The 8931-nt window shown below is 43.6% G+C and overlaps 1 pseudogene; it reads left to right on the plus strand.

The window, feature by feature from the left end:
• The first annotated feature begins 267 nt into the window (after positions 1–267).
• On the plus strand, positions 268–685 carry LOC139253855 (histamine N-methyltransferase pseudogene; annotated as a pseudogene).
• Positions 686–8931: the final 8246 nt, after the last annotated feature.

Genomic DNA, 8931 nt, shown 5'->3' on the forward strand with positions numbered 1-8931 from the left:
AAGCTAGCCTGGTGCTGGTAGGTACATCTATTAAGAAGGCTCAGGCTGCTGGTGGACAGGAGGCTAAGGTTGAGGAAGATAGAGTGGGCCATGCAGGTTGGAGTTCATGTGTGCTTGCTGTGGACATACTGGAGTGTTTCAAAGTTTTACGATTAAAGCAGTTAGAGCAATAATTGTTCAAGGCAAGGTCGACATCCTGATTTCTACAGATAGCAACATTGAGAGTGAACTGAACTGTAACCCTTTCTTAACTGCAGGAAACCAGAGATGGAGTCATCTATGAAATCCCTCTCCTCAGATTTCAGCTATTATTTGAAGTCTTTTAACCTCTTCTTAGACCGCTCCACTGAACATATGTGCATGCAAAAATTCATTGATGAGAAGCTGCCAGACATAATAGCCAGGTACGGCGTGTTTAGAGTCCTGTTCAAAACTGAGGAATCTGTAACGACTATGAGCAACGTAAGCTTTTACTTAATTGGTAGACATCTACGTTTAATTATTTATAAATGTTTTTCTGTTGTTATTTATACATCGGCTTGTGATAGTTGGCACAGGTATAACGTTCAAAACCCCGAATCCTCAGGACCGACTCCGTTCGGTTTTGGGATTTTTCCAGATTTCAGACCAGAAAACCAATAATCTGAAATCTGGAATGCTCGACCGAATCCGTGCCGGGTTTTGAGTGGCGAGGTCTGAAATCCGGCAAAATTTGAAATCCGGCACAGATTCGGTTAAGGATTCAAGATTTCAAACTTGATTTTCTTGCCTGAAATCCGGAATCCTTGACCAAAACCGTGCTGGACTTTGGGTTTTGCCTCAAAAATGTCTGGTTTTCGGACAATAATTCCGGATTCCAGACGTCTCCATCAGCTATATGCAAAATGTCCTGTTTTTGGACAATTCTGGTTTTCGGAGTTGCACCTGTATCACTCTTGCTTTGAGTTAAAAGATTGTGGCCTATAAATTCAAGTAGGCAGTGCTTGTTTCTCGGGTGCTAACCGGTTAACTGAGCCCCCAATATAGCGGGCCGGAAGGGCGCACACATTTCCAGCTGGAAGTGCGCCACCCGCCATATTGGGAAAGGGAAAGAAACTGTCGTACAGGGCCTAAAGCCGGTTTGAAGGGATGCTTTAACTGCAATAGAAAAATGTTCTGATTGGATCCTCTTGATCACATGACCTGATTGCTGATTGGCCCTTGGAGGATCAGACACACCCAGCAGTTTTTTGGAATTAGATGCCCTGCCTATGTAATCTGTGACTTCCCAAAGTGTAATTCGAGCCATTCTGACTGCCGACACCAGACAGAAGAGAGTTCACTTGGAACAGCCAGGGCTTACTCTCATGGGTTAAGATCTTCTCCCACCCCACCATCCAAAAAGTTCCTGACCCCACCGCCCAAGTGCCTGAACTTGTCGGCCTGATTTGGCAGTCAGCCGACAAAAAAAATAACATGGTATCACCAGCAGCACCACTTCCCCTTTAAGAATGGCCACGCCGCCAAGCCACAGAGAGTATACCTATAGCAAAAGCTGTCAGTGGCATGGACTGTTGGTGGGGCCGCTCCTGCGGGGCAATTCCAGGAAAGGGGTAATTTCCTGAGGGGCAATTTCAGGAAGGAGCCCCCACCAATTGGTGACCGGTCGGCACGTGCACACCACAGCAGGAAAATAGGCGGAGCGATCCCGGACACCACTCCAAACCTGAGGAAGGGCAATTTAAAAAATGGCGACCCTTCCATGGAGACTCGACGGCCATTCTGCACTGACGCATGGCCGCTGCTTTCATGCGGCCAGAGGCCATATAGAAACGGGCAATTTTGGTGCACTGCAGTTTAAGCATAATCAGATACTACATGCAATGAGATAGATATAGTAGACATACATCCCGTGACAGATGAGAATGATCTACTGCCCTGGAACGAAACGGACGGATGTTGAGGCAGAATGGTGGTTTCTGAACAGACCCCACTGGTGGAGATGTTAGGCCGAAACCAGCATAGATCCAGCTCTGAGGTTTGAGCTTGACCAAAGCCTTGGGCCGAAGCCCGCATGAGATCCACCTTGAGGAAACTCTCTCCTCAGTCTGCCTGTTTCTCTCTCTCCTTTGCCCGATTTTATACCTTATTTTGGTGGTCCGGTGGATAGAAACATAGAAACATAGAAACATAGAAAATAGGTGCAGGAGCAGGCCATTCAGCCCTTCTAGCCTGCACCGCCATTCAATGAGTTCATGGCTGAACATGAAACTTCAGTACCCCCTTCCTGCTTTCTCGCCATAACCCTTGATCCCCCGAGTAGTAAGGACTTCATCTAACTCCCTTTTGAATATATTTAGTGAATTGGCCTCAACTACTTTCTGTGGTAGAGAATTCCACAGGTTCACCACTCTCTGGGTGAAGAAGTTTCTCCTCATCTCGGTCCTAAATGGCTTACCCCTTATCCTCAGACTGTGACCCCTGGTTCTGGACTTCCACAACATTGGGAACATTCTTTCTGCATCTAACCTGTCTAAACCCGTCAGAATTTTAAACGTTTCTATGAGGTCCCCTCTCATTCTTCTGAACTCCAGTGAATACAAGCCCAGTTGATCCAATCTTTCTTGATAGGTCAGTCCCGCCATCCCGGGAATCAGTCTGGTGAACCTTCGCTGCACTCCCTCAATAGCAACTCCTCAAGTTAGGAGACCAAAACTGTACACAATACTCCAGGTGTGGCCTCACCAAGGCCCTGTACAACTGTAGCAACACCTCCCTGCCCCTGTATTCAAATCCCCTCGCTATGAAGGCCAACATGCCATTTGTTTTCTTAACCGCCTGCTGTACCTGCATGCTAACCTTCAATGACTGATGTACCATGACACCCAGGTCTCGTTGCACCTTCCCTTTTCCTAATCTGTCACCATTCAGATAATAGTCTGTCTCTCTGTTTTTACCACCAAAGTGGATAACCTCACATTTATCCACATTATACTTCATCTGCCATGCATTTGCCCACTCACCTAACCTATCCAAGTCACTCTGCAGCCTAATAGCATCCTCCTCGCAGCTCACACTACCACCCAACTTAGTATCATCCGCAAATTTGGAGATACTGCATTTAATCCCCTCGTCTAAATCATTAATGTACAATGTAAACAGCTGGGGCCCCAGCACAGAACCTTGCGGCACTCCACTAGTCACTGCCTGCCATTCTGAAAAGTACCCGTTTACTCCTACTCTTTGCTTCCTGTCTGACAACCAGTTCTCAATCCACCTTGCATCAATCATTTTTTAATCATTCAATTGTCCAATCACAGGAGAAAGGGTACTTATGAGGTCATTTACTTCCTTTTCTCAGTCTGAATGTCTTGTTGCGCTTTCAAAACACAGCTTATTTATCGAATCATAGAAACTTACAGTATGGAAGGAGGCCATTTCGGCCTATCATGTCCATGCCAACAAGAGGATAGCCAGCCTAATCCCACTTTCCAGCTCTCGGTCCGGAACCCTGCAGGTTCCAGGACTTCAAGAGCACATCCAAGTACTTTTTAAATGTGGTGTGGGATTCTGCCTCTAATACACTATATACACTGGTTCCCCTTATCTATTCTGCTAGTTACAACCTCAAAAAACAGATTTGTGAAATATAATATCCCTTTCTATAGATATGTGAATAGAAAACGATTAGTGAACAGAAATGTAGGTCCCTTGCAGTCAGAATCAGGTGAATTTATAATAGGGAACAAAGAAATGGCAGACCAATTGAACAAATACATTTTGGTCTGTCTTCACTAAGGAAGATACAAATAACCTTCCGATAGTACTAGGGGACAGAGGATCTAGCGAGAAGGAGGAACTGAAGGAAATTCTTATTAGTCAGGAAATTGTGTTAGGGAAATTGATGGGATTGAAAGCCGTTAAATCCCTAGGGCCTAATAGTCTGCATCACAGAGTACTTAAGGAAGTGGCCCTAGAAATAGTGCATGCATTGGTGGTCATTTTCCAACATTCTATTGACTCTGGATCAGTTCCTATGGATTGGAGGGTAGCTAATGTAACACCATTTTTTAAAAAAGGAGGTAGAGAGAAAACAGGGAATTATAGACCAGTTAGCCTGATACCGGTAGTGGGGAAAATGTTGGAATAAATTACGAAAGACGTAATAGCAGCGCATTTGGAAAGCAGTAACAGGATCGGTCCAAGTCAACATAGATTTATGAAAGAGAAATCATGCTTGACAAGTCTTCTGGAATTTTTTGAGGATGTAACTAGTAGAGTAGACAAGGGAGAACCAGTGGATGTGGTGTATTTGGACTGTCAAAAGGCTTTTGACAAGGTCCCACACAAGAGATTAGTATGCAAAATTAAAGCACATGGTATTAGGGGTAATGTATTGACGTGGATAGAGAACTGATTGGCAGACAGGAAGCAAAGAGTAGGAATAAATGGGTCCTTTTCAAAAGGCAGGAAGTGACTAGTGTGGTACTGCAAGTTTCAGTATTGGGCCACCAGCTATTTACAAAATACATTAATGCTTTGTACGAAGGAATTGAATGTAATATCTCCAAATTTTCAGATGACACTAAGCTGGGTGGCAGTGTGAGCTGTGAGGAGGATGCTAAGAGGCTGCAGGGTGACTTGGACAGGTTAGGTGAGTGGGCAAATGCATCGCAGATGCAGTATAATGTAAATAAATGTGAGGTTATCCACTTTGGTGGCAAAAACAGGGAGGCAGGATATTATCTGCATGGTGACAGATTAGAAAAAGGGGAGGTGCAACAAGACCTGGGTGTCATGGTACATCAGTCATTGAAAGTTGGCATGCAGGTACAGCAGGCGGTGAAGAAGACAAATGGCATGTTGGTCTTCATAGCGAGAGGATTTGAGTATCGGAGCAGGGAGGTCTTACTGCAGTTGTACAGGGCTTTGGTAAGGCCACACCTTGAATATTATGTACAGTTTTGGTCTCCTAATCTGAGGAAGGACATTCTTGCTATTGAGGGAGTGCAGCGAAGGTTCACCAGACTGATTCCCGGGATGGCGGGACTGACCTATCAAGAAAGACTGGATCAACTGGGCTTGTATTCACTGGAGTTCAGAAGAATGAGAGGGGACCTCATAGAAACATTTAAAATTCTGACGGGGTTAGACAGGTTAGATGCAGGAAGAATGTTCCCAATGTTGGGGAAGTCCAGAACCAGAGGTCACAGTCTAAGGATAAGGGGTAAGCCATTTAGGACCGAGATGCGGAGGAACTTCTTCACCCAGAGAGTGGTGAACCTGTGGAATTCTCTACCACAGAAAGTAGTTGAGGCCAATTCACTAAATATATTCAAAAGGGAGTTAGATGAAGTCCTTACTATGAGGGGGATCAAGGGGTATGGCGAGAAAGCAGGAAGGGGGTACTGAAGTTTCATGTTCAGCCATGATCATATTGAATGGTGGTGCAGGCTCGAAGGGCTGAATGGCTTACTCCTGCACCTATTTTCTATGTTTCTATGTTTCTATAAATCCGTGTTGACTCTGCCCAATTCTATTATTATTTTCTAAGTGCCCTGTTACCACGTCCTTAATAATAGATTCTAGCATTTTCCCTGCTATTCATGTCAGGTTAACTGGTCTGCAGTTCCCCGTTTTAACTCTCCCTCCTTTCTTAAATAGCGGAGTTACATTTGCTACCTTCCAATCTGCGGGAACCATCCTAGAATCTATGGAATTTTGGAAGATGACACCAGTGCATCCACTGTCTCTATTGCCACCCCTTTCAAATGCCGAGGATGTAGGCCATCAGATCCAGGGGATTTATTGGCTTTCAGTCCCATTAATTTCTCCAGAATTTTTTTTTACTAATATTAATTACTTTCAGTTCCTCATTCTCGCTAAATGCTTGCTTCTGCAATATTTCCGGGAGGTTTGTTGCGTCTTCTTCCCTGAAGACAGACACAAAGTATTTGTTTTGTTTCCTTGCCATTTCCTTATTCCCGATTATAATTTCTTCTGTTTCAGCCTGTAAGCAACCCACATTTACTTTCGCTAATCTTTTCCTTTTTATTTACCTATAGAAGCTTTTACAATCTGGTTTTACATCTCTCGCTAGTTTACTCTCATATTCTATTGTCCCTTTCTTTATCAATTTCTTGGCCCTCCTTTGCTGAATTCTAAGATCCTCCCAATCCTCAGGTTTGCTGCTCTTTTTGGCAACATTATTAGCTTCTTCCTTTGATCTAATACTGTTGTAGGCATTAGGCACCTGCTGAATATATCAAAACACTAGGCATTGGGCACCTGCTGAATATATCTAAACTCATATAGGTTTAAAGTGGCCACATATAAAATGGCTGCCCAAGCATGATGGGAACTCAATTAGTCAAGTAATGAACTGGGGCTGACCGAGCAATGACCCTGTGAGGCCCACTACCGGGAATACCTTGGCTCATCCAATTGAGACAATATAACTATAACGAACCATTATAGTACCTGGTGTGGAATGTCCTTGATTAAGGACTTCACATAGCAGAGCCCGAGGAACAGAGACAAGGGGGGGGGGGCCCACCTCACATAACGAGGTCATTAATCAGCCCGAGCTGACAAAAAACGAACATACAGCCCCTGAGGTATCAGGGGAATTCTATTGGGTTAAAGAAACCTATATGTAATCTATAATCGTTATGATTGGATTGTGTCCAGCCGAAGTGGGCTGAGTAACTGCAATGAACTATTGTAAAACATATAAATATCGATGAATTTCTTTGTTCGTTGGAGAGAAGTGCCTGGATTCAGACCTGAGGCTTCCTCCCCGCCGGTTAAATAAAGGCCGCATTGGCGTTGGAACCGACTCTGAGTGTTGAGTGATTCTTCCGAGAAAACATTCACGCTAACAGTGGCGTCACGAACAGTATTTCGAGGTCACTGAACGCTCTTGGAGAAACCAGGTGAGTATACCTTAAACAAAATTTTATAACGGGTGCGGAAGATGGATGCTGGTTGATCGACACGAGGAGACGGTCCAATATCTCAAACACCTATGCTGAGCCTGAATTAAGAGGCCTTTAGTCCCACGTGACGGCCAGGAACTAAGTAGGTGCCGGGAACACACTTGGACCGTGGGATCGTGATACCGAAAGACATCTTCCGGACCCAGTAGTGTGATTTGAAATATACCCCGGGGTAGAACCAAGCAGTGTGCAGCGGCTGACGGAATCCAAACCTGTGAACAGGGTCGGACCAACGGGCAGTGCGGTGGTAGGTAGTCGTTAAGGATACCTAGAGCACTGCGGGAATTGCTTAAACGCGTTTTAAGAATTGTATAAGTTTGTGTAACAGCAGAACTTGTGACCTGACAGTAGCCAGGAGACGGTCTACTACAAGTTACACTAGGTAGAAAGTGGACCTCTCAGAGTAGATTCCTAACGGTTCTAGTCCTACCCAGGAATGGCCAATAAAGTAAATAACCTCGAGTGGGAACCAGAAGGGTTCCTTACCCGCCACCTGGCGGAAAAACAAAAGAAACTAATCGAGAAAATGATTAAGTCAGAATGGGAACCCCAGGACCTGCCAGCAAATCAGCGGGAATGGTGGGAGAAGGAAAAGGAAGATAAAAATGAAAAGGCTGTGGTCTTGATACTGCGAGCCCACGTAAAACTAACAGAGGAAGTAAATCAATATGTAAGAAATTTTAAAAAACTTGATAGTGATTATCTTAAGTGAAGTATGGACCCAAGAATAGAGCCGGCCAAAAAATTAATAAGCTTTGTTGAATGAAGAGAGACTTTTGTGAATGTCTGTCGTTGAGAGTCCTTGTGCGATTTTTTGACTGCGGAATGAATTTTTTTATGTTTTCATGTTTCTGAAAGCCTGGTTGGAAGAGGAGTGCAGCTGTCTGTTTATTTTAGCTCCACCTACTTTTCCAAACAGAGTGAAAGTTTTTTTAACCCTTTGTAGTGTTGTCCTGTATGTGGGAAGTTTTAAGATATTTTAAGTTAGAAACGCAGGTGTGGATTTATTCAGATGATAAGTTACGGAGCTAGGAAATGTACAAAGGATAGGTTTGTTGAGCAAAAGATAAAAAATACATGGTCCCAGTGGTTAATATAGTTTTAATATAGTTTTTAATACCTTTTAATATAGTTTCCCAATTTACCTTAGTCAACTAACCCCTCATACCTACGTAGTTTGCTTTGTTTAGATTTAAGACCCTAGTTTTGGATTGAACTGAATTACCTTCAAACTTAATATAAAATTCTATCATATTATGGTAACTCTTCCCCTTTATCACAAGGTTATTAATTAACCCTTTTATTGCATAATAGTAGATCTAAAATAGTATTTTATAAATATATAAAGAGTAAAAGGATAGCCAAAGGAAAGGTGGGGCCAATTAGGAAACAAAAAGGAACTCTTCATGTGGAGGCAGAGGGCATGGCTGAGGTACTGAATGAGTGCTTTGCATCTGTCTTCACTAAAGAGGAAGATGCTGTCAATGTTACAGTGAAGGAAGAGATGGTAGAGAAAGGACAGGATAAAATTAGATCAACAGGAGGTATTAAAACAGTTGGCAGTGCTCAAAATGCCATGTCACCCAATCCAGATAGGATGCATCCTGGGTTACTTAGAGAATGAAGGGTGGAAATAGCAGAGGCTCTGATCAAAACCTTTCAATAACTCAGAGGACTGCAGGGTTGCAAATGTTTCAGCCCTGTTCAAAAAAGTGGAGAGAGATAACCCAGATAACTAGTGGCTAGTCAGCCTAACATATGTGGCAGGAAAACATCCAGAGACAATAAACCGAGACAAAATTAATTGTCACATGTAAGAACATGGGTTCTTTAAATGTTAGCCATTGCTCGTCTACCAGAAGCTGATTTCTTCCTATCTTGACTCTATCTTTTCTCCCCTGGTGCAATCTCTTCCCACCTACATCTGTGACTCTTTCGACGGCCTCTACCACTT

Source organism: Pristiophorus japonicus, chromosome 3 (assembly GCF_044704955.1).
Source record: "Pristiophorus japonicus isolate sPriJap1 chromosome 3, sPriJap1.hap1, whole genome shotgun sequence".
Classification (NCBI taxonomy): Eukaryota; Metazoa; Chordata; class Chondrichthyes; family Pristiophoridae; genus Pristiophorus; species Pristiophorus japonicus.